The sequence below is a fragment of the Dipodomys spectabilis genome, unplaced genomic scaffold, assembly GCF_019054845.1.
Source record: "Dipodomys spectabilis isolate Male_0828 unplaced genomic scaffold, ASM1905484v1 ptg000643l, whole genome shotgun sequence".
Taxonomy (NCBI): domain Eukaryota; kingdom Metazoa; phylum Chordata; class Mammalia; order Rodentia; family Heteromyidae; genus Dipodomys; species Dipodomys spectabilis.
Genome location: NW_024871320.1, coordinates 311,961 through 332,596, shown reverse-complemented (window position 1 = coordinate 332,596; position 20,636 = coordinate 311,961). Strand labels below are relative to the sequence as shown.

At 34.8% G+C, this 20,636-nt stretch overlaps 1 pseudogene; it reads left to right on the top strand.

Annotated features, from left to right (window-relative positions):
• Positions 1-2,863: 2,863 nt before the first annotated feature.
• Positions 2,864-2,962, top strand: LOC122101226 (annotated as a pseudogene).
• The last annotated feature ends 17,674 nt before the right edge of the window (positions 2,963-20,636 follow it).

The following is a 20,636-nucleotide window of genomic DNA, read 5'->3' as shown; positions in this document are numbered from 1 at the left end:
ATTTCTGATTTACCAATTCTTTTCTTAAATGTGTACATTGAGTATTCTAGTTGTACTTGCTCCTTGTTCCATTTTTCATTAATTCTATGTCTTTACTATTATTCCTCTCTGGTTTCAACTTCTTGATAGTCATTCTGTTAAACTGTCTGTTAATAATTTGAAAGGTTTATAAACATTCAATGGAGTTTCAGTCCTGCATATACTTGAACTGATGTCAACTTATATTTCCATAATTAATTCATCTGCAGTAACAATTTGCAAGACTGGAGACTTGAAACACCTAGACATGATTATATTATCATCCATTTGAAGAGTAATCTTTAGTCAACAAGAAAGTTTAAAAATGGTTTTGAATGTATTCTTAACTACCAATTTTTATAAATGGCTTTGTACAATGGTGTGTGATTATTTTATTTTACATGGGATAAGACTTTCTACTACCTATAAGTTTTGGAAAAAGAAGAAAACTAACATTTACTACTATAGAGGAATATGATAGAAATAGAAGATAGATTTTGTCACATCTCAGATGAGTACCCATATTCAAGCCTTAAAGACATATTTCTTACTATGTTAGTCAGAGGGAAAACAAAACAACATATGATAAGGCAAGTATTTGTGACTTTTTAAAATGCCCCTTATTAAGTGATAAAATTGACTTTATTAGCTAACGTTTGGGGTTGAAATATGGGAGGCTGATCTATTTAACCAATTTCTGAAAGGCACCTACTGAACAACACAAATGATGCGTGGTACTATTTCTACACTTTAATGAATGGTTGAACCTGTTTGGCATTAGTGCTGGGTAAATAAATCAACTCTATTGTAACTTGCTCCCTAACACTTGAAAAACTTGTAATGTCACTAAGGGTCATCTGCTTATCAAATGTAATTTTGTCAAGTGTGATTTTAAAAAGTTTATTTGAAAAGGAATACACTTTCAGGAGATTAAATGTAGGTTGGTTTGAGAATGACAACATTTTTATATTACAGAACCAAGTTGTACTAAAGTACCAGTGTTTTGAAGCACAAACAATCTTCTCAATTAGTGTTTTGCTGAATTACATTTGACCTCTAAGTCAAGTTTTCCTGACCTTGGTAGATCAATCACGGATCTGTCCTTCCAGGAACTATTTGTTGGGCCCACTTATGCTAGACTGAAATATTACATTAATCATTAGGGGAGTGGTATTAAAAATAATCTTGTGACACTTTCTGATCTTGTTCATTCATATGAGCTGGTCATCCGTAAATTGAGTTTGAAATACAGTACTTTCTCTCGATTTTGTGACCTCATCTTTCATTTTAAATTGCCTTCCATTACACAATTGATTGCTGCCAATTCTTGTGTCTCAAGGAATTGGGGCCCTGAAATATTATAAGAAATGAAAAATAGGGATCGATTTTCAGTTACTTTCTGCTGGCATGTTGCATAAGCCTAGGTGAGAAGTCTTGCCCCTGTTATCTGATGATGCAGGGAACTCAGCCATAAGATACTACGACCAATGGGTCTATAGAAGAATAAAGTCTTTTAGATATCATATCAGCACAATTGGAGTGTAAGCTGTAGGAATGCTTCAGAATTGTGGGGAAAAACATTTTGGGACCAGCGAGTTAAAATAATAAACAGAGCATCAGAGTAAAATCTCTTATAGATTAGAGGAAAACAACATTGATTTTTAACAATGTGAATTCAGAAGACCACAAAAACTTAGAAGGTCTCACAAGTTTATACCGAAGACATTGCATTGATCCTTTTTATATTCTAATATATATTCTAAACTTAATTATTTATATTTCAGTTCTATTTATTGGAATAAATAAATATCAATTTATTTGTCAAATTATCAATTGATTTTAGTAAGTTTCACTGTGTGAAATATAAATTCAGCACATATAAATATAAAATATATAACTATAGATAATATAATAAAAAGGGGCACATGTTTTGCATTGTTCTGTTGTGGTTAGAGGATCAAAAGCAACTCTGTTTTAAAGTATTATTCCATTATCTCTACCTCAGTGTTTGGTAGAGTTAGACTTAAAACTTTAACTTTTGTAGATTTACGGACTGGAGGCAAGAGGAAACATTACCTATTTAAGGCCTAATAACAAGGAGAAACATATGGGCTTCTCCTGGAGCTATGAAAATATTTGGTGATAGAAAGGCAGTAGTGTAAGTTCCTGCCTGGTTGGAAGGTAGACAGGTCAGCAAATTAGTTAATCATGCATATGAACAATTTTTTCACCTTCTTGGCTTTAGCAACTGTTGAAATGGTAGGTATAATAAACAATTATATTTTGATAAAAACCTTCTAGTCTGAGCAGTTCTCTCTGAAATGTTCAACTTTCTAGGATCCCTTGTAACTATGAGTTGTTTTGTTCAAGTAAGACAATTTATGCTGTCAAGGTAAGATATTCTGGTTGATCCTACATGGAAGAAGGGTAAAGTGTCAGGTAGACATTTGTACAAATAAGACCTCATTTGGGAAAATTTCAGCTGCAGAAGTTTAGAAGGAGCTCTTAAGTAAGGCTAACTTTGAATCCATTAGCTCCACAGAGCTAACTCAGTTGGATAAATAAGTACTTGAAAAAGCCATCCCCTTTGGACCTAGCTTAAAATGCTTCAAAGTATGATTAAATCTAAAATGAAAGAGATTTAAAATAGTCATTGACAAAAAATTGCAAACGTAAGCAATCGACTGAACAATATAATTATTTTCCATTATACACAGAATTTTAGGGAAATAAGATCAGTAGCATTGTTAGGAACATCAAGGTTTCCTTGTTACAAATAGGCACCCAAGGATATAATCCTCTATAAATATTGCATCATTAACTATCTAAATTTAGAAGACATTACATGCTTCAGCAGCACGTATACCCAAATTACAACAATACAGAGATTAACATGGCAATTGCACATGATGATATGAAAATCTGTGAATTATGCCATATTTTCCATTCTTCAGATGCAAGAAATGGAAAACAATTATTAAAAAGTTGATTACAAAATTACAAGTGTAACAATACATGTAATCCATATATATAAGTTAGTTTGACATCAGTGTATTAAATCTTCACCTTAGAAAGGCCTTTACATAGCATAATCTTAACAAAACATTTAAAATTCGACAACATTGTCATTTTATTCCAAAGAAATATACTATAAGCACCTAGTAAAAAGGAATCTTAAACTGTTTCTGTATGGAATGCAATCTGAAAGGACACATTTATTAACGAACGTATATATTATAAAACAATGTAGTATTCAAAGTCATATCTAGGAAAGAATAAAATAGATTATGGATATTATACAAACAGAATACAGAATATTTTAAAGTATAATTTTTCAGATAAACACCAGAAATATCTTTAGTTTCTTTAGTACTCTCTTCAACAGATAAATTAAAATTATTTCTGATTAAAAAAAGCAAAAACTCGAGGGGGGACCAAGATGGCTATGGGGAAGTAGCAGAATGCCACAGCTTTCCCCAACCAAAAAGAGAGTTCAAGTTCTAACGTTTAGTCTCCCCAAGAGACCGACAACAACAAAAAGACCAACATCCATTGAAAAACAGGAGGCAGAAAAACAAAAAAATAAAGAGTTAAACAGAAGAATTTCACAACAGAGAAGCATGAAGACCCCTCCTCCAACATTTATTGGCCACACAGCAGCGTGCCAAGCCATGGCCAGCCCACCTGGTGGGAGCTGCCGGTGTCCCAGAGACACAGGGGGCTGTTTGCAGATCACCTGCACCAAAGCCCCCTGAGGTACCAGTGTCAGACCTGCTAATCATGACAACTGAAGAAACCTCTGAGCAGGGAACTTACACAAACATCCCACTCCTACCCCTCACTCTCCATTTGAGCAGAGAGGCTCCATGCCACCAAAGCAACTCTGCCCCATGGCAGGAACCCCAGAGATACACGAGATGCCCACAGAACAGCAGAGCAGAAGAACTGAAAGGAACTGGTGTTGATCCGGAGAGCGCAAACAGAAACAAACCCCAGCGCTCAGAACCTGCACAGAGGCCCCTCCCCTACCCCTCGAGTGCAGGCCGGAGGCCCATCCCGTGTAGCGGACCCGAACAGCATCAATGGAGGCAGTGACAGAATAGAAACACATAGAGCCACCACCTCTCAGCCCAGCCAAAACCACCTCAATGGAACTCTGACTGCAAGGAAACCAGCAACCTATATCACACAGAAACAACAACTAGCACCAGGGTGAGTACCCTTCAGGCGACAGTGTATTCCTCAAGGGAGACCAGAGCTAGTGGGAATCCCCAAACCCCCTACCCCAAAACCTGCACCACAGGACCCACTAAAACCAGAAAGTGTTCAAGAGCTCCACTAGCCCATAGATCACACTCAGCTTGCCTCGCTAGAACAAGAGAGACCCTGGAAGGGAGCTTAAACTCCCAAGACAGGAACAGCACCACTGGGTCAAGACACCCAACGGTGGAAGAAATTTGAACTGTGCACTCCAGGCTGTGTAATCTAGGTGGGATACACAGCAGCACAGGCCCAACCGGTGTGCCCCAGGCTGGGGGCCGGGACCAGGCCTGGGGATCCGGTGCCTGAGCAACATAACCACCTCCTCCCAACTGAAATCAGAAGCTGAGCATACGCCTCAGCAAAGGGGAGAAAAACATGGAACAGCAGCCCCTGGGAATCATGCCTGTGACAGCAAAAGACCGGGGGGGGGGTGGTTCAGGACAAGAGGAGCCCAAACCCCACAAGAAACCTACCCATATGTTCTAGGCTGGGAATTGGAAAGCACAGGCCGCCAGCACCTGATAATAGTCAGGAGCTTAGTCTGGTAAGGTGACTCAGCAGTACAGTGCTTGTCTTAGGTGCAGGAGCCCCTGGATTTGATTCCTCAGCAACACATAAGCAGAAAGGGCCAGATGTGGTGCTATGGGTCAAATGGTAGGGTGTCAGCCTTGAGCTGAGGGACAGCACCCAAGCCCAGAGTTCAAGCCCACAACTAGCCATAAAAGTAAAACAAAACAAAATATCAGGAGCCCATAGCAGATTCCAGCATCTGGGAGAGTACATCCAGCACATTTGAACTTGCCAAGAGCACCTGCAGGAACAAATAGGAGCAGTCTAAGCTGCTCAACCCTTCTAAGGGCAGGAACTGCCAGTGATCTACAGCAGAGAGCCGAGAACCCTGTGTGGGTCAGACCAGCAGCTGGAGGTCGGCCCCCAACAGAACCGAGATCAGGTACAGATTATCTCTACCAGCACAGAAACAGTAACCAAGCAAAGACAGACACCTATTGACCAAGAAAAAAATTCAGATTAGTCTGAAAAAATCCCTGAATCCCCATGAGAAAATCACAGGGAAAGATTACAAGGTTTATCAACACCTAGGATAGCAACCTATCTCTAAATGCCAGCAGCAACCCAGGGGATAGCCCCAGTGGGAGCAAAGTAGGAATGGAAGACAAACACTACATTCAAGAGATGCTGGAGGCAATGACTCAAGAAATAAAGTGAGAAATAGACCAGAAATTGAAAGAAAAAAGGGTCGAAATATTGAAAGGCATGCAGGAGATCAAACAGGAGAAGCATACAAAAACAGAGGCAGCACACACCTCACTAAGCCATGCGATAAGTGACAAAATAGAGGCAATACACACCTCATTAAAAGGTGAGATTAGTATTTTGAAAATCAACATCGAATCCATAAATGAGTCCATTTCCTCCATGCAAAACACAATGGAAGCCACAGTTAACAGAGTGAACAAAATGGAATACAGAAGACAGAATACATCAACTGGACCAAAAAATGACAGATATGGAAAAATCACTTAAATTATGCCAAAGGGAAATTCAAGAGCAAGCAGATAGTGCCAAGAAATTTAACCTTCATATACGAAGGTGAAGAATATCAAAGCAAGGGAATGCAACACCTATTCCACAAGATAATTGGTGAAAATTTTCCACATCTCAAAAAAAAAATCTTACCTACATAACAAAAGCATATAGAACACCTAACAAGCAGGATCCCAGGAGAAATACTTCCAGGCACATCATAGTATGAATGATAAGGAAACAATCTTGCATGCAGCAAAAATGAAGGAGCTATACTACAACAGGAAAAATATTAGAATCGCTACAGATCTCTCCACACAAACACTGAATGCAAGAAAGGCCTGGGAAAGTACCATATGAGCCCTGAGAGCCAATAACTGCCAACCCAGACTGATATACTCGGCAAAGCTAGCATTCACATTCCATGGAGAACTGAAAATTTGTAATAGCAAATTAAATTAATACATAAACATTAAGCCAGCATTAGAAAGACTAATAAGAGGTGGAACACAACCTGAGAAAAGAACCAGGAACAGGGACCTGCACCCAGACAGGCATTAATAGAAGTCTATCTGAGCAAGCACAGGAGGAAAGGAAAGAAGAAAAACAGTGACCATAATGCATCTCTCCATACTATCTCTTAAGATTAACAGGTTAATTCACCAAGAAAAAGAAAAAGAAGTGCAGATTGGATCCTAAAACATGACCCATCCATCTGTTGCCTTCAGGAGACCTACCTCTAAGCCAAACATGCAAGCAAACTCAGAGTGAAGTGTTGGAAAAGGATCTACCAATCAAATGTCCCTATTAAGAAAGCAGGTGTAGCAATCCTGATATCGGACAAAATAAACTTGTCATTAAAATCAATACAAAAAGATAAGGATGGACACTACATATTAATACAGGGAACAATACAAGAGGAGGATATTACCATCATCTACTTACATTCCCCAAACATTGGTGCACCCAAATATGTTAAGCAAATACTCTCAAACTTACGGAATAAAATAGATCCAATATGATAATACTAGGAGACTTTAACACCCCACTCTCACCAAAGGACTGGTCTACCAACCAGAGGATTGGCAAAGAAGCTACCGAATGAAGTGAGGCCATACTTCAAGCAGTACTGACATTTACCAAGTATTTCACCCTAAAAACAACACAGTACACATTCTTCTCAGCAGCTCGTGGTACTTTCTCCAAAATAGACTATATCATAATTCATGCAAGGAACTTAAGCAAATTCAAGGGGATTGACATAATCCCCTGTATCCTATCTGACCATAATGGAATCAAGCTAGTTCTCAATAACAAAGCATACTGCAGAAATTACTCAAATACATGGAAATTGAACAGCACACTTCTAAGCAATGTCTGGGCAATGGAAAACATTAAAGAAAAAATTAAAAATTTCTACAACTCAATGAAAATGAAAATACCTCATAAAGAAACTTGTGGGGCACAGGAAAAGCAGTCCTGAGGGCCAAAGTTATTGCCCTCTGTGCCCACATCAAGAAAATAGAGACAGACCAAGAAAATAATCTCATGTTGCAATTAAAACAGCTAGAAAAACATGAAAAAATGGAACCTAAAGTTACTAGACAGAGCCAGATAACCAAACTAAGAGCAGAGATTATTGAAATAAAGATTTGGAGAATCATAGCCAAAATTAACCAAACAAAACGCTGGTTGAAAAAAAAATAAAATTGATAGACATTTGGCAAGATTAAAAAAGAAGAGAGGAAACCCATATTAACAGGATGAGCGATGCCACGGGAAAAATCTCAACATGTACCCAAGATGTGCAAACAATTTTAACGGACTACTTTCAAAAGTTATACTCTCTAAAGAAAGAAAACCTGGCAGAAATGGATGCATTTTCAGAGAAATACAAATTGCCCAAATTGAGCAAAGAAGAAGTAAGTCAATTAAATTAGCCAATATCCTACAATGAGATACAGGAAGCAATCAGAAGTCTTCTAACAAAAAAAAAAAGCCCAGGACAAGATGGATTTACAACAGAATTCTATAAGAACTTAATAGAAGAACTAATACCTTTACTCCTCAAGCTCTTCAAAGAAACAGAAAAGGAGGGACCTATGCCAAACTCATTCTAAGATACCAATAACACACTCATCCCCAAACCAGGAAAAGACCGAACCAAAAAAGAACTACAGGCCAATTTCCTTGATGAACACAGATGCAAAGATCCTTAACAAAATTCTAGCTAACAGAATCCAGAAACACATTAACAAAATACACTAAAACCAAGTAGGCTTCATCTCAGAGATTCAGGGATGGTTTAACATATGCAATCCAACACATCAATAGAGCCAAGGTCAAGAATCACATGATTATCTCCACAGATGCAGAAAAGGTTTTTGATAAAATTCAAAATTCATTCATGCTAAAAGCTTTGGAGCCAATAGGAATAGAAGGAACATTTCTTAAAACATTAACAGCCATTTACAACAGACCAATAGCTAATACTATACTTAATGGGGAAAAGCTACAACCAATTCTCTTAAAATCATGAACAAGGCAAGGATGCTCACTGTCTCTACTCCTGTTCAATATAGCCCTGGAATCCTTAGCCAGGTCAATAAGGCAAGAAAAAACATTAAAAGTATCTGAATAGGGAAAGAAGAAATTAAACTATCTCTTTTTGCAGATGACATGATACTATACCTTCACGATCCCAAAAACTCCATCTCCAAACTCTTCGAAATCAAAAATCACTTCGGCAAAGTAGCAGGATACAAAAATCAATCCAATAAAATCAGTTACCTTCTTGTACACTGACAATGTACCAACAGAGAGGGAAATAAAGGAAAGCAACCCCATTCACAATAACCTCCCCCAAAGTAAAATATTTAGGAATTAACCTAAGCAAAGATGTAAAAGAACTATTTAATTAAAACTATAAAAATTTATAGAAAAAAATTACAGAAAACACTAGGAAATGGAAAGACCTCCCATGCTCTGGGATAGGCAGACAATATAGTGAAAATGGCAATACTGCCCAAATTAATATACAAATTCAATGCAATTCCTATTAAAATCCCAAGGATGTACATCTCTGAAGTACAGAAAACAGGCCAAAAATTTCGTATGGAACCACAAAAGACTTAGAATATCCAAAACAATTCTAGCGAATAAAGACAACATGGGAGGGAAATCCATGCCTCACTTCAAACTCTACTATAGAGCGATAATAACAAAGACAGCATGGTACTGGCACAAAAACAGACCCGATGACCAATAGAATAGAATAGAAGATCCAGAAATAAATCCACATGCCTACAGTCAGCTGATATTTGACAAAGGAACCAAAGACCGACAATGGAAGAAACACAGCCTCTTCAACCACTGGTGCTGGGAAAACTGGGCGGCCACATGCAGAAGAATAAAAGTGGACCCCAGCATATCACCATACACCAACATCAACTCAAGATGGATTAAAGACCTTAGCATTAAACCTGAATCTCTGAAACCACTGCAGGCAGAGTAGGAGAGACACTTGAACTTATAGGCACAGGAAAGAATTTCCTGAAGAGAGACCCAGGGTCACAACAAATTGGAGTGTGACACGACAAATGGGACTAACTTAAATAAAAAGCTTCCGCATAGCTAAAGCAATGGCAACCAAGCTAGAAAGACAACCAATTAATTGGGAAAAAATATTTACCAGCAATATATCTGACAAGGGGTTAATATCCAGTATATACAGGGAACACAAGAAAATAGGCCCTCCCAAACCAAACAAACCAATTAGTAAATGGGCAAGGGAACTAAAGAGAGACTTCTCAGAAGAAGAAATAAAAATGGCAAAGAAACACATTAGGAAATGTTCACCATCCCTGGTTGTGAAGGAAATGTAAATAAAGACAACCATGAGATATGGCCTTACCCCAGTCAGAATGTCCCACATCCTCAAGTCAGCCAATGACAAATGCTGGAGGGGATGCGGAGAAAGAGGAACCCTACTACACTGCTGGTGGGAATATACACTTATACAACCACTCTGGAAAACAGTCTGGAGAGTCCTAAGAATGCTAAATATTGACCTCCCTTTATGACCCAGTCATACAACTTCTAGGCATCCATCCTGAACAACAGCAACCAGTATACAAGGACACATGTACCTCCATGTCTATTGCCGCACTGTTCGTAATAGCCAGGATATGGAAACAACCCAGATGTCCCACCACAGATGAATGGATCCCAAAATTGTGGTATCTATACACAATGGAATATTATGCAGCCATTAGAAATGACAAAATAATGGCATTTGCAGGGAAATGGATGTAGCTAGAAGGTGATCATGTTGAGCAAGGTAAGCCAAGAGCAAAGAGACAAACAGTACATGGTCTCCCTGATAAGTGGATGTTAAAACCAAAATGTTAGATAATATGACAAAATTAACAGGACTTAAGAAACAAAGGACTTCCACTCATCTGGTTGAATCTCTACTAAATTACCACGTGCTGCTGATCACATTTATGGTATATATGTGTACAATGGAGGGGAATCAGGAAGACGACATAGAACTAGAGGGAATCAGGGAAAAACCCATCAGCTGCACTAGACATTGACCAAAATGAACTAAGCAAGTTAATGGCAGGGATGGGAGGGATGGAACAAGTGGGAAAAAGGGAACAGCTGATGTTATGCAAAACAAAAGAAATGTACATACCAACCAGTGTAGAAGAAATAACTATATCGCAAAGCACATAGAACTCACAAATGTTATAGACTGTGATAGACAATTTGCTCCAGAAATGTTAGAATGTGTTTGTGACTTTAACTGAGTATCACTATCCCACAATACTGTGAAATTAGGGAAATTATGTAACCACTTAATTACAATAAAGAAAGCAAAAACTCTCCAGGAATCATTATAGATATATACAACTAACTCTGTAATACATTTTGACATCAAAGTCAGGCAATTCACTGGGAAGATTTCCATAGAATCCATGAATTGTTACAGTAAGCTATTGTAATTTGGATTGTGAAAATATTTTGTATGGAAACAAAGAATGTAATGGCATTTTTGAAATTTAAGAAACTTAACCGAATCATTATGACTTAGGAGAGCAATTTACACAGCCTTCCAAAACATAAAGAGGTAGTGATACATACTTATCCTTTTGGCAATATCAAATACAGTTTCTTCCAAGTTTTTCTTCAGACCTGATTTGACATAATGGTTCAACAGAAGCAGATCCAACATGCCTTTGCTATCTCTATTCCCAGCAGCAAGATGCAAGGTGGCCATTGGTATCTGCATCATGATGAAGTAAGAAAAAAGCCACTCTAGTATTATTCCACATATAAGCACTACGCAGGGTTGTCCAGCCATCTACAGTTATTGCATGAATATCTGCCACTTGATCCACCAACTCACGGACAGTGTCTAAGTGTCCACTGTAGGTTTCCTGATGAATATGTGTATACTCATCGTCATCCCTAGTATTCACATGAGTGGTCTTTTTGGAAAGTATTCTCCGCACTGTAATAACCTGATTATTTTCAGCAGCCCAAAGAAGAAATTTGCATGGATCCTTCATTTTTTTCTTGCAATTGATACCATTCCTCACTTTTTCATCATGTTCCTCGTCTTCATCAGAATTGTCTAACCAGAGACTTTGAGTGACAGTGGGAATGAGGTGTCCATGTATTTCCTTAATAGTTCAGGTTATTTGAACTGTTCAGAAAAATCAAGTGAATTTTCTGCATCTGTTTTTTCACCATGATTTATTTTCCCTTTTTCCATTTTTACTATTTGAAATTATTCTAACTGGAGAGTAGGGAATTGATGGAGATCAGAGGAAAGATTTTCCTCCGTATTCAAAGATACAGACTGAAAATAAGGACCAGTGGTGTCTTCATGTGCATCTTATTCTAAGAATGAGAAAAGATGAAGTAATGCCAATAATGCCTTATATATAAATGATTTGGTAAATGGCAGAGTAGAAAGTAAAATAATGCAACTAAAAATATAAAAGCAAAATAAATTAGGATAATTATAGAGCAATCCTATTATCTATGAGAAACATTAAAGAGAGAGGAAGAGGGACAGATGTGCAATGACCTAGATAGCCACAAATGCATGCCTCTGATCAATTTGTAGAGCAAACAGAATTTTATTTTATGTTTAAAAAAGATGGAAATAGAATTTATATATTTATTTGAATTTGGTAAATACATTTTTAGCAGCCTACATGAAGAGACGTAGGTTTAATCATATTGCAGACTAGAATCTAAATCCTTGAAAATTCTAGGAACAGATCTGAATGAAATCAGTTGATTCATACTTTTCATGTACAATGAAGGAATAGGTCCAGTCTATGAAAGCAGCAAGAGAAGGCAGGCCGATTGTATCTGTGACAAAACTTTGTGTAAAATGGTATTGAGCATTACTTACTGTTGATCCACTTGCACTGGAAGCATGATTCTGAACAATTGCTTGCTGATTTTCAACTATTGCTTTGATCATTATATTCTCCAAAAAGAAAAAGTGAGATTTAATTGATAGCAAAAACTATTAATACATTTTGATTTCTCATTATGCATCTTCAATCATTGAAAGCACATGAAGACAATAGACAGGCCTACATTATTAGATGAAAACAAGTGTCTTTAAAAAAACAAGGAATGTAAGTAGTCATGTAAAGGACTTCTATTTTAGTACTACATTATACATTTTGTTTCTAATGTTGGGTATGAAAAAATAATGGATCTATTAGAAAGCTCTTTCTGGCTTTTTGTTGAAAATAACTTTCTTTGTAAGATCATGTCTATTCACACTAAGAGGTAATCAACCCAATATTTATCAAGTTTGAATATCCTATCATATTGACTGTAAATAGGTATTGTTGTTATGCTTGTTAGATATTCCTTTCAAAACAAGCAAACAAAAAGCATGTGTCATCTCCAGGTAGTGGATGTATCTGAAGTTGTTTTGTACATGCAAAGGGCTAATGGCTCTTTTGTGGGAGTAACTACGGCAACTTAACAAATAAGGCATTTCGAATATTTTTTCCAACATAAATAACATCCCAAAGCGAGTCTTGCAATTTCTGAAAACCCTTTAGTATTATTTCAGTTAATTGACTATAGAGCTAAAGACATTTCTGAAATAAATATTAAGATCTGAAAATGTAAGTGGGTATATAGGCTTTTTTATGCATCATCTTATGAAAATCCAGTTTTTATGAAACTAAATGAAATAGAATAAAAGAATGTAAGTGAATTTGGTAAGCTAATTATTAGTATAACTGTTTTCTATTAACACAGTCCTTTGAATATAGATGATGCAGTTAAATTATTTCCTTTGTGTTTCTGTACTTCAGTTATTTTTCGTATCATTGTAGTTATGGGAGTGAATTTGTAGTATAAATAAAGGTCCTTTAAAATGTTTAGGATTAATCTTGTGCTTTGTGTCCTACTCCCAAGAAAATGAGTTATTTTCAAGTGTTAATAGTTTATAATTGAATCTTCATATCATAAGAAAATTTTAAAAATTTAGTAGTATGATGACTTTTTAAACCAATAGTATCGACAAGTTGGAGAGTCTTTAATTCATGCTTAGGTCTTGGTGTCTATGATTTTTAACTTCTTGTTCCTTAACATTAATGAGAGTTCAGACTGCATTTTGGGGTATATGAAAGGTAAAATATTTATCTGACATCAAAGGTGATTTTTATATGAGTCTTGCTTTAATAACATTTTAAAGTAGTACATTTCCCTCAGAATGTTGGGTATAAAAAGCAATCAAAATACTTCTAATGGTAAACAACCTAGGTGAGCTACAATGTGGAAATGATTGGTCCATAAGACCTGCAATCTGTTTCCATCAGGAATTGGGCAGGACACTCTTTCGTTATGACTGTGTTAAACAGAGATGGGGTCCCCAGGCAGTGCAGTGTTGAGTGAAGGGATAGAATATGATTTCTACTATTTTGAGCTAGAAATCAAGAATGTTATACTTTAGCAGTTCCTTTCAACAGGGAGGTATAAATTGATTACGAACTTGGAGTTTTCATATTACAGGTACCTATTTTCTAACAAAGATAAAGTCAAATATTAGAGTGTACACAGTAATTCTGGGAAATTTTCCTAGAATTAGTAGACGAAGTGCTGGCATTTTAGTCATAAAATAAAATGATTTGATACAGCGGAAGATGGGTCTCAGGCTAACACTTACCATGTGTGCAATGCTGTACTAGTAATTCCAATTCTGAAGACTTCAATAACATCATCTGAGAATTAAAAATGGAAGTAGTTCAAATTGTTGGGATTATTGTGAGGATTGAGTTAGATACAATAGGTAAAGTACTTGGAAAAACTATCATTCAGCATTTGATACTTTCTACCTGTTATTTTATCATGTGATGAATTCTAACATTTTTACTGTGATTTTTATATTGTGTCTATTTACAATATGCAATGTGATATATTGATATTCATTGCATTGGTCAGTTTGTTGACATTAAGAGGAAAATACATGCAAAGAAAATTTCTGAGGAGGAAACTATTATATTGATTCATGGTTTAAGAGAATGCAATTTAAGATCAGATGTCTCCATTGTTTTTAATTATGTTTTTATTAAATAGTTGTTCAAAGGAATTTCCATTCCACAAATCAGTTTATAAGTACAATGGATCTTTACATAACTTTCCCATACCCTCCCAAATCTCACCCCACTTTCATCTTTTCTAGTTTCATACTATCTGCATTGAATATTGTGCCTTCACTCCCTTCGTCCATAACTCTCTTTATTCCTTCCCTTTGACTTCCGCTCACATCATCCAAGTGATAGATTGCTAGTATTCATTTTGTTGGATTAAAAGTTCAATTTTATAAGAAATTACACCTTTTAAATACTCCTCTGCAAATAGCATGCTTTGGTTAATACTGTTGTGTAATTGTAACCCCTCTGTATGGTATTTTCACTATAAAAAAATCTCAGTTTTATGGTCAATAGATTTTGAAAAGGATGCCATGACTTTATGAAATAAAAATAGAATCTTAAATGGGTGTAGTAGCACTATTGCCTCCCTAGATTAAAAAAACGTTCTTAAACTACTACCTCAATCCTTATACAAAAATTTAAAAAAATTTAAATAAAAATGATTATCAAACTATATGTGAGATGTAAAAACATATAAACATAAACATAAAAATTCATGGCATTGGATCAGTAAAGGTTTCTAAAATATGACATGGAAAGCATTAGTGGGTAAAGAAAAGCAAGAATAAACTGGATAATATCAACTTATAATCTTTCATAATTCAAAGGACAATATAACAGAAGTGAAAACATATCTAACAGATAGAGGACACATATTTGTTAATGCTACAATATTAATGCTACAATGATTCTGAGTCTAAGTATTTTTATATCTTCTAATTTTATATAACTTTATCCCAAATGGAATATTTCTTTAAAAAACATATGCAAATAGTTGGAGCATGTGAAATAAGTTCCTCTTTCTTATCCAAGAATAAATAAAGAGAAAACTCACTAGTAGGACCATAATATAAAAAGATGACACAAAATATAATAATGCACTTGTGGAGAAATTGATATACTACACATAGCGAATCAATTGTATAATACTTCAATCATTAAAGCAAGCAAGTATTCAAAAGGTCAAAGAGAATTGAATAGGTTCTATCCATTACACGTCTATGTATGTATTAAAGAGAAGTAAAAAACTTGTTTGGACAGGGAATGTAGTTATTAAGAATGCACTTAAATACTTTGCGTGAGATCCTGGAAATAATCCATAAAACAAATTTTGAAAAGGCTCACTATAGGGGATGTATGCTGGACAAATTCCTGTAAACGAATTTTATATCTACTTTAAATGTCTGTTCTAAAATTTACAGCATTTCTATTTGAAGAAAAGCAAATTTGTGAAAATTATGCTTGGAAAACCTATGATCGTAAATTCACTTCCAAAGCACTAAAATGCATACAATAAAAGGAGATAATATATTTCAAGTGAATTACATGTCAGCAATAAAAAACTATTGTTAAATTACTTCACACAAAATGCAGAATACCTAAAAAGATATTTTCTGTGTTTGCTTAAAAACTTTGTAAACTGCAACATTTAAAACAATAATATGATTTCTGTTCATTTTGAGGATTTTTGTCTGTTTAATTTGAGTTTATTCAGAGATACCTCAGTGAAAAAGTGTATGGGATAACTGGAATGCCTAGGAATTAAGCAATACTTATAAATAATTGATAACATTTTCTGGAGGAAACTTTTGGCAAATGACAGAAGACACAAATCTATGCATCTGCATCTTATGTAGCCATATGTTACTTGGTCAATCCAATTGTTTTTCTTTACTTTGCTGGGGAAAAGGTATTCTCAAGATAAGAGCCAATAGCAGTGAAAAGAAACAAAATACACTATCATCTTGATTTGTGAAAGTAACAAATGAAATATAATAATTCCACTTAAATGACTCCAATATTAGTATTTATGAAGATGTTCCTGAATGCCAAAATCCATTGAATTTTTGGAATTTTAATTTCTATGAACATATGAAAACTAGAACAAGAAAAGAAATATAGACTTAGATCCAACCACCCTTGGAATAATTTTCTTAATTGCTTTGAAATTACATAAAAATTGATATTCCTTTCCATTGGAAACATTTTAAAATGCTTATCATTGATTATAATTCAAATATGAAGCAAGAGTAATTTTATATCATCATTATAAATATCATTCTATTACTATCATAAATTAGAATAACAAACCAGTCCCAATATATTACCTACCCATCATTATCCTTAATTCCTAATCATTACCTAAATATCTTAAACAATCTAAATAGTCATGTCTTTAACATAAACGTAAATATTCTATATTTTTACTTAACATTTTCCAGTGGCATGTATTCATTTTTCTAAGAAATGTTCAGAGCAGTTAAAAGATGCTTTTGTGAAATTAATGTGATACATTTGGTTGTTGTTGTTGTTGTTTTCTGAAAGGCCTGGGCATTATCCCTAAGCGTTTTTAGGCTCAAGGACAGCAATCTACAACTTGAGGCACAGAGCTAATTCATGTTTTTAGTGGTTAATTGGAGATAAGAAACTAACAAGTACTTTTCTGTCTGCACCACTTTCAAACATATTTCTAAGATCTCATTACCCAGAATAGGTCGAATTATAAGAGTGAGTCACTGGCACTTGTTTTGATGTATTTTTTTTATTTTAATTATGTTTTAAGACTTTGTTTCACTACAGTGTACATCATTCTGCACATAAATTTAGATATATGTATATATTTCTGATGACAATCTCTAAAAATGTATGTTATTCTACACATAACATTAATATATACATATATATGTATATATATATACACATATTTATACATAATATTTCTGAAGACAGACTCCATCTTAAATTTTTTGGTACTATTTTTTACCTTTTACATTTCAAAGATATACAGTCTATTTTGGTAAAAGTTTCCTAGAATAAAATAACTAATATTTCAATAGAAAGTAGAGCTTTTACTTTCAAGGGAATTTTATATATACATATGACATTGTAGTAACAATTACAGTATATTACTTGAAAAAGTTCTGTCCAAACTCTTACATATTTGTGTGTAATGAGGGGGAGAGAAGAAGTTAATTCATAAAGGTTAGGAATTAGCAATGCTTCAAAAATTTATTCCATAATTTATTATAAGCACATAGTAAAGCTACCTGATATGGTTTAGTTTTTCTCTTTCTTTATTTGTTCAAATTTTTAATATGGATGCATGTACAGTGTTAACATTAAAAATATTAATCAAAAGACAAATAATAGCAAAATCATAGGCACATATAAGACTTTCATTAATTAGCACTTATGATGCTAATAATTTTGAAGAAGATGATGATGATGACGACAGTGTAGCCTGACAATGATAAGGTGATTGAAAAGGAAAAAAACTTCACACTTCTTTGAAGCTAGATTTCCCATATTGAATACATAGTTATAAACTGAATTGGATTACATACAATAATAACAAGGAGAGAGTTTCAATACCAAGAAATAAAATTACATTAGTAGGTAGAGACCTAATGTTGTTCCTGCAGTCTCTGTAATGTATACTCACTTTTCTTGGTGGTATTGTGTTCTTATAAATAAAATCATTTACTTCCACATTTTGATGGACTAAGATATAGTTTTCAACTCAGTGTGATTAATTCAAATTACATTCTCTTATAGTATTCAATAACCAATGTTTCCAAATTATATTGAGTATGTCCTTCATTACAGCTGTAAACACCTGACACAATTTACATAATACCACTTACATATCTGTAGTTACCATAAAAGGACAGAGACCATAGAGCCAGGAGTTAAAATTTATTTTTATTTCTTCATGAAACAACTTGTGACTTTATACCAACCAACAGAATTTGACTCTTTCCTTATTTGTAAGCTAAAGTGGAAAATGTGAGGAATCTTCACCTTTTTTTTTCTTGCTCTAGAATTCAACAAATATTCTTCAACATGTCTGGTAGATTACATCCATTTACAGATGAGAAATGTAAGGTCAACAGTCAATGTAGTGAATAAATAATGATACTAGAATTTTGTCTGAGCTCTTCACTCTGTATGCTTACAAAGAGAATAATTTGGTGATGGAGAGGACCAATATGAAAAGACTATGGGGAAAAAAAAGCGTACTTTGTAAACAGTTGTTTTAGGACTAAGTTACCAATGATGAATACTTGAAACAGGCTGGTGTCATGGGCATAAACAGGAGTACATAGAAATTGTCTTAGCGACAGAAACTGAGAAAAATCTTAATTATTCATCTTATCTAAAGGGAGGGTAAGAAAGGTAAGAAGAAAGCTAAGAAGAAAGGTAAGAAGAAATCTAAAATGCATCCACATCTCTGGCTGTCAACTGTTAGTTATATTCTTGGTAAAAAGGACTACAGGTGGAAAATATGGACTTAAAGGAAAAAAACCCTCAGTTCTAAGGTTTATGTTAAAGAGATGCGAATATAGGTCTGTTTAGACATCATCAAAATATCCACGACCTTGAATATGCAAAAGAATAATAAAAGCGGGGGCATTATTAAAGGGAGGAGGAAAAGGAAAATTCTGACAAAAGTGTGAGCAACGTGAGCACCAGTGTGGACAATATTGGAAGAAAGAGATAAATAAGGAAACAAACAAGTAATAAACACAGATTTACAGAAGTAAAGGAAGGAAAGAATTTGCAGGAATATACTGAACGAAATATGGTATTTGGATTTGAAAAGTAAAAGGACATAGACAAGTTCAATAAGAACAGTATTTTGGTGAAAGTCATATTGATAAAATTTTGTGATATGAATGTGAAGCTATAAAATTCTGGATCCATGAATTCAACAGATCCTGTTGATTTTAAATGCTGGGAAAAAATGCTTTTATCCTGACCTTAGAAGAATTATACAGATATAACTCTCATGAACTTTCCGTAGAGATATTTTGTGAATATTTTTCAAGACTGTTTAGACAGGAGATTAAAGATTGAACTACAGCACAGACAAGCCTAATTTGTCCTACATTTCCAATGAGTTACTCATGTATCCACATCCGTTTGGGATTTTATTGAAATAACTTTAGATTTGTTTGGATATCTTATCAGCCTAATCATCACAAATGTAGGACAAGTAACACCAAGTATTAGGTTAAACATACAGCTTTACTAATGTGACTGAAGACTGCTTATATTTATTCTTCTTTAGAACAGAAAATGCCTCAATAGATATTAACAAATCATAAGTCTCATATACTCTATTGAAATCTAATTCTTGTTAGGGATATCTCCATGCTTAAATAACCCTGTCAATCAACCTGACACAAATTCTTATATGTATGAAGTGCCACAATAAACTTCAAGCTTTTATGGAATGGAAGAGTTCACACATCACCCTCACCATTTAATCCAAATCTTTCATTTTCTCATGCACATTGTCAAATAGGGAAGAATTCTGATATAACAATAATACAATATTGGTTTGAATTAACACAACTTCTAGGATCTAGTGTTAATTTGGTTACTTACTAACTAGCTCCAAATTTTGTGGATATTTATATTTCTCCTGGGAAAACTAATGAGCTCCAAGCAAATGTCCCTAAGGAGGCTTTCACTTCTAATATCACTGTTGTGTGTTTCAAAATGCTTTAAATTCTACATCCTCTAATGTGGGCATAGGGTTATACTGTGGAACTTTTCTCCTCAGAGAGTGAGTACTACCCTATTGTTTAACATAGACAAAGTACCTTGATACATACACTGGGTGTGTGCAAACAAGAAGTGGTAGTTGAACAATGTTCTTAGTAGTTTATAAAGATGAAATTGAAATAGAGCATCTATGAACTCAAAAGGAATGTGCAAAAAAGACAAAGGCACAAAGTAGAAAGTGCCAAGGAAATGCTGAATTATAATTTCAAATTATGTACTCACGTTTAAGGGTATGTTCAAAGTACAGCTTCAGACAATGCAGTTGGATATCTTGGGGGAAAAACTGCTTTGAACTATTTTGGGATAATTCTAAAAGTAGAAGCCCCTAACTCTGACTCTAATTAGCCACAACATCATCAACTTAGGGAATATTTTCCAAGTGCAAATTGCAAAAAAGAGGGCTCATCACACTTAGTGTTCTGGTTGAAGTAATGGCAATCACATAACTTTTCTTATAAGCATTTATTTATTTTGGAGCATCAAAGTAGGAAAAAGCCAAGTAAATATTTTCCATGTACCTGAATTAAGTGGGACTTA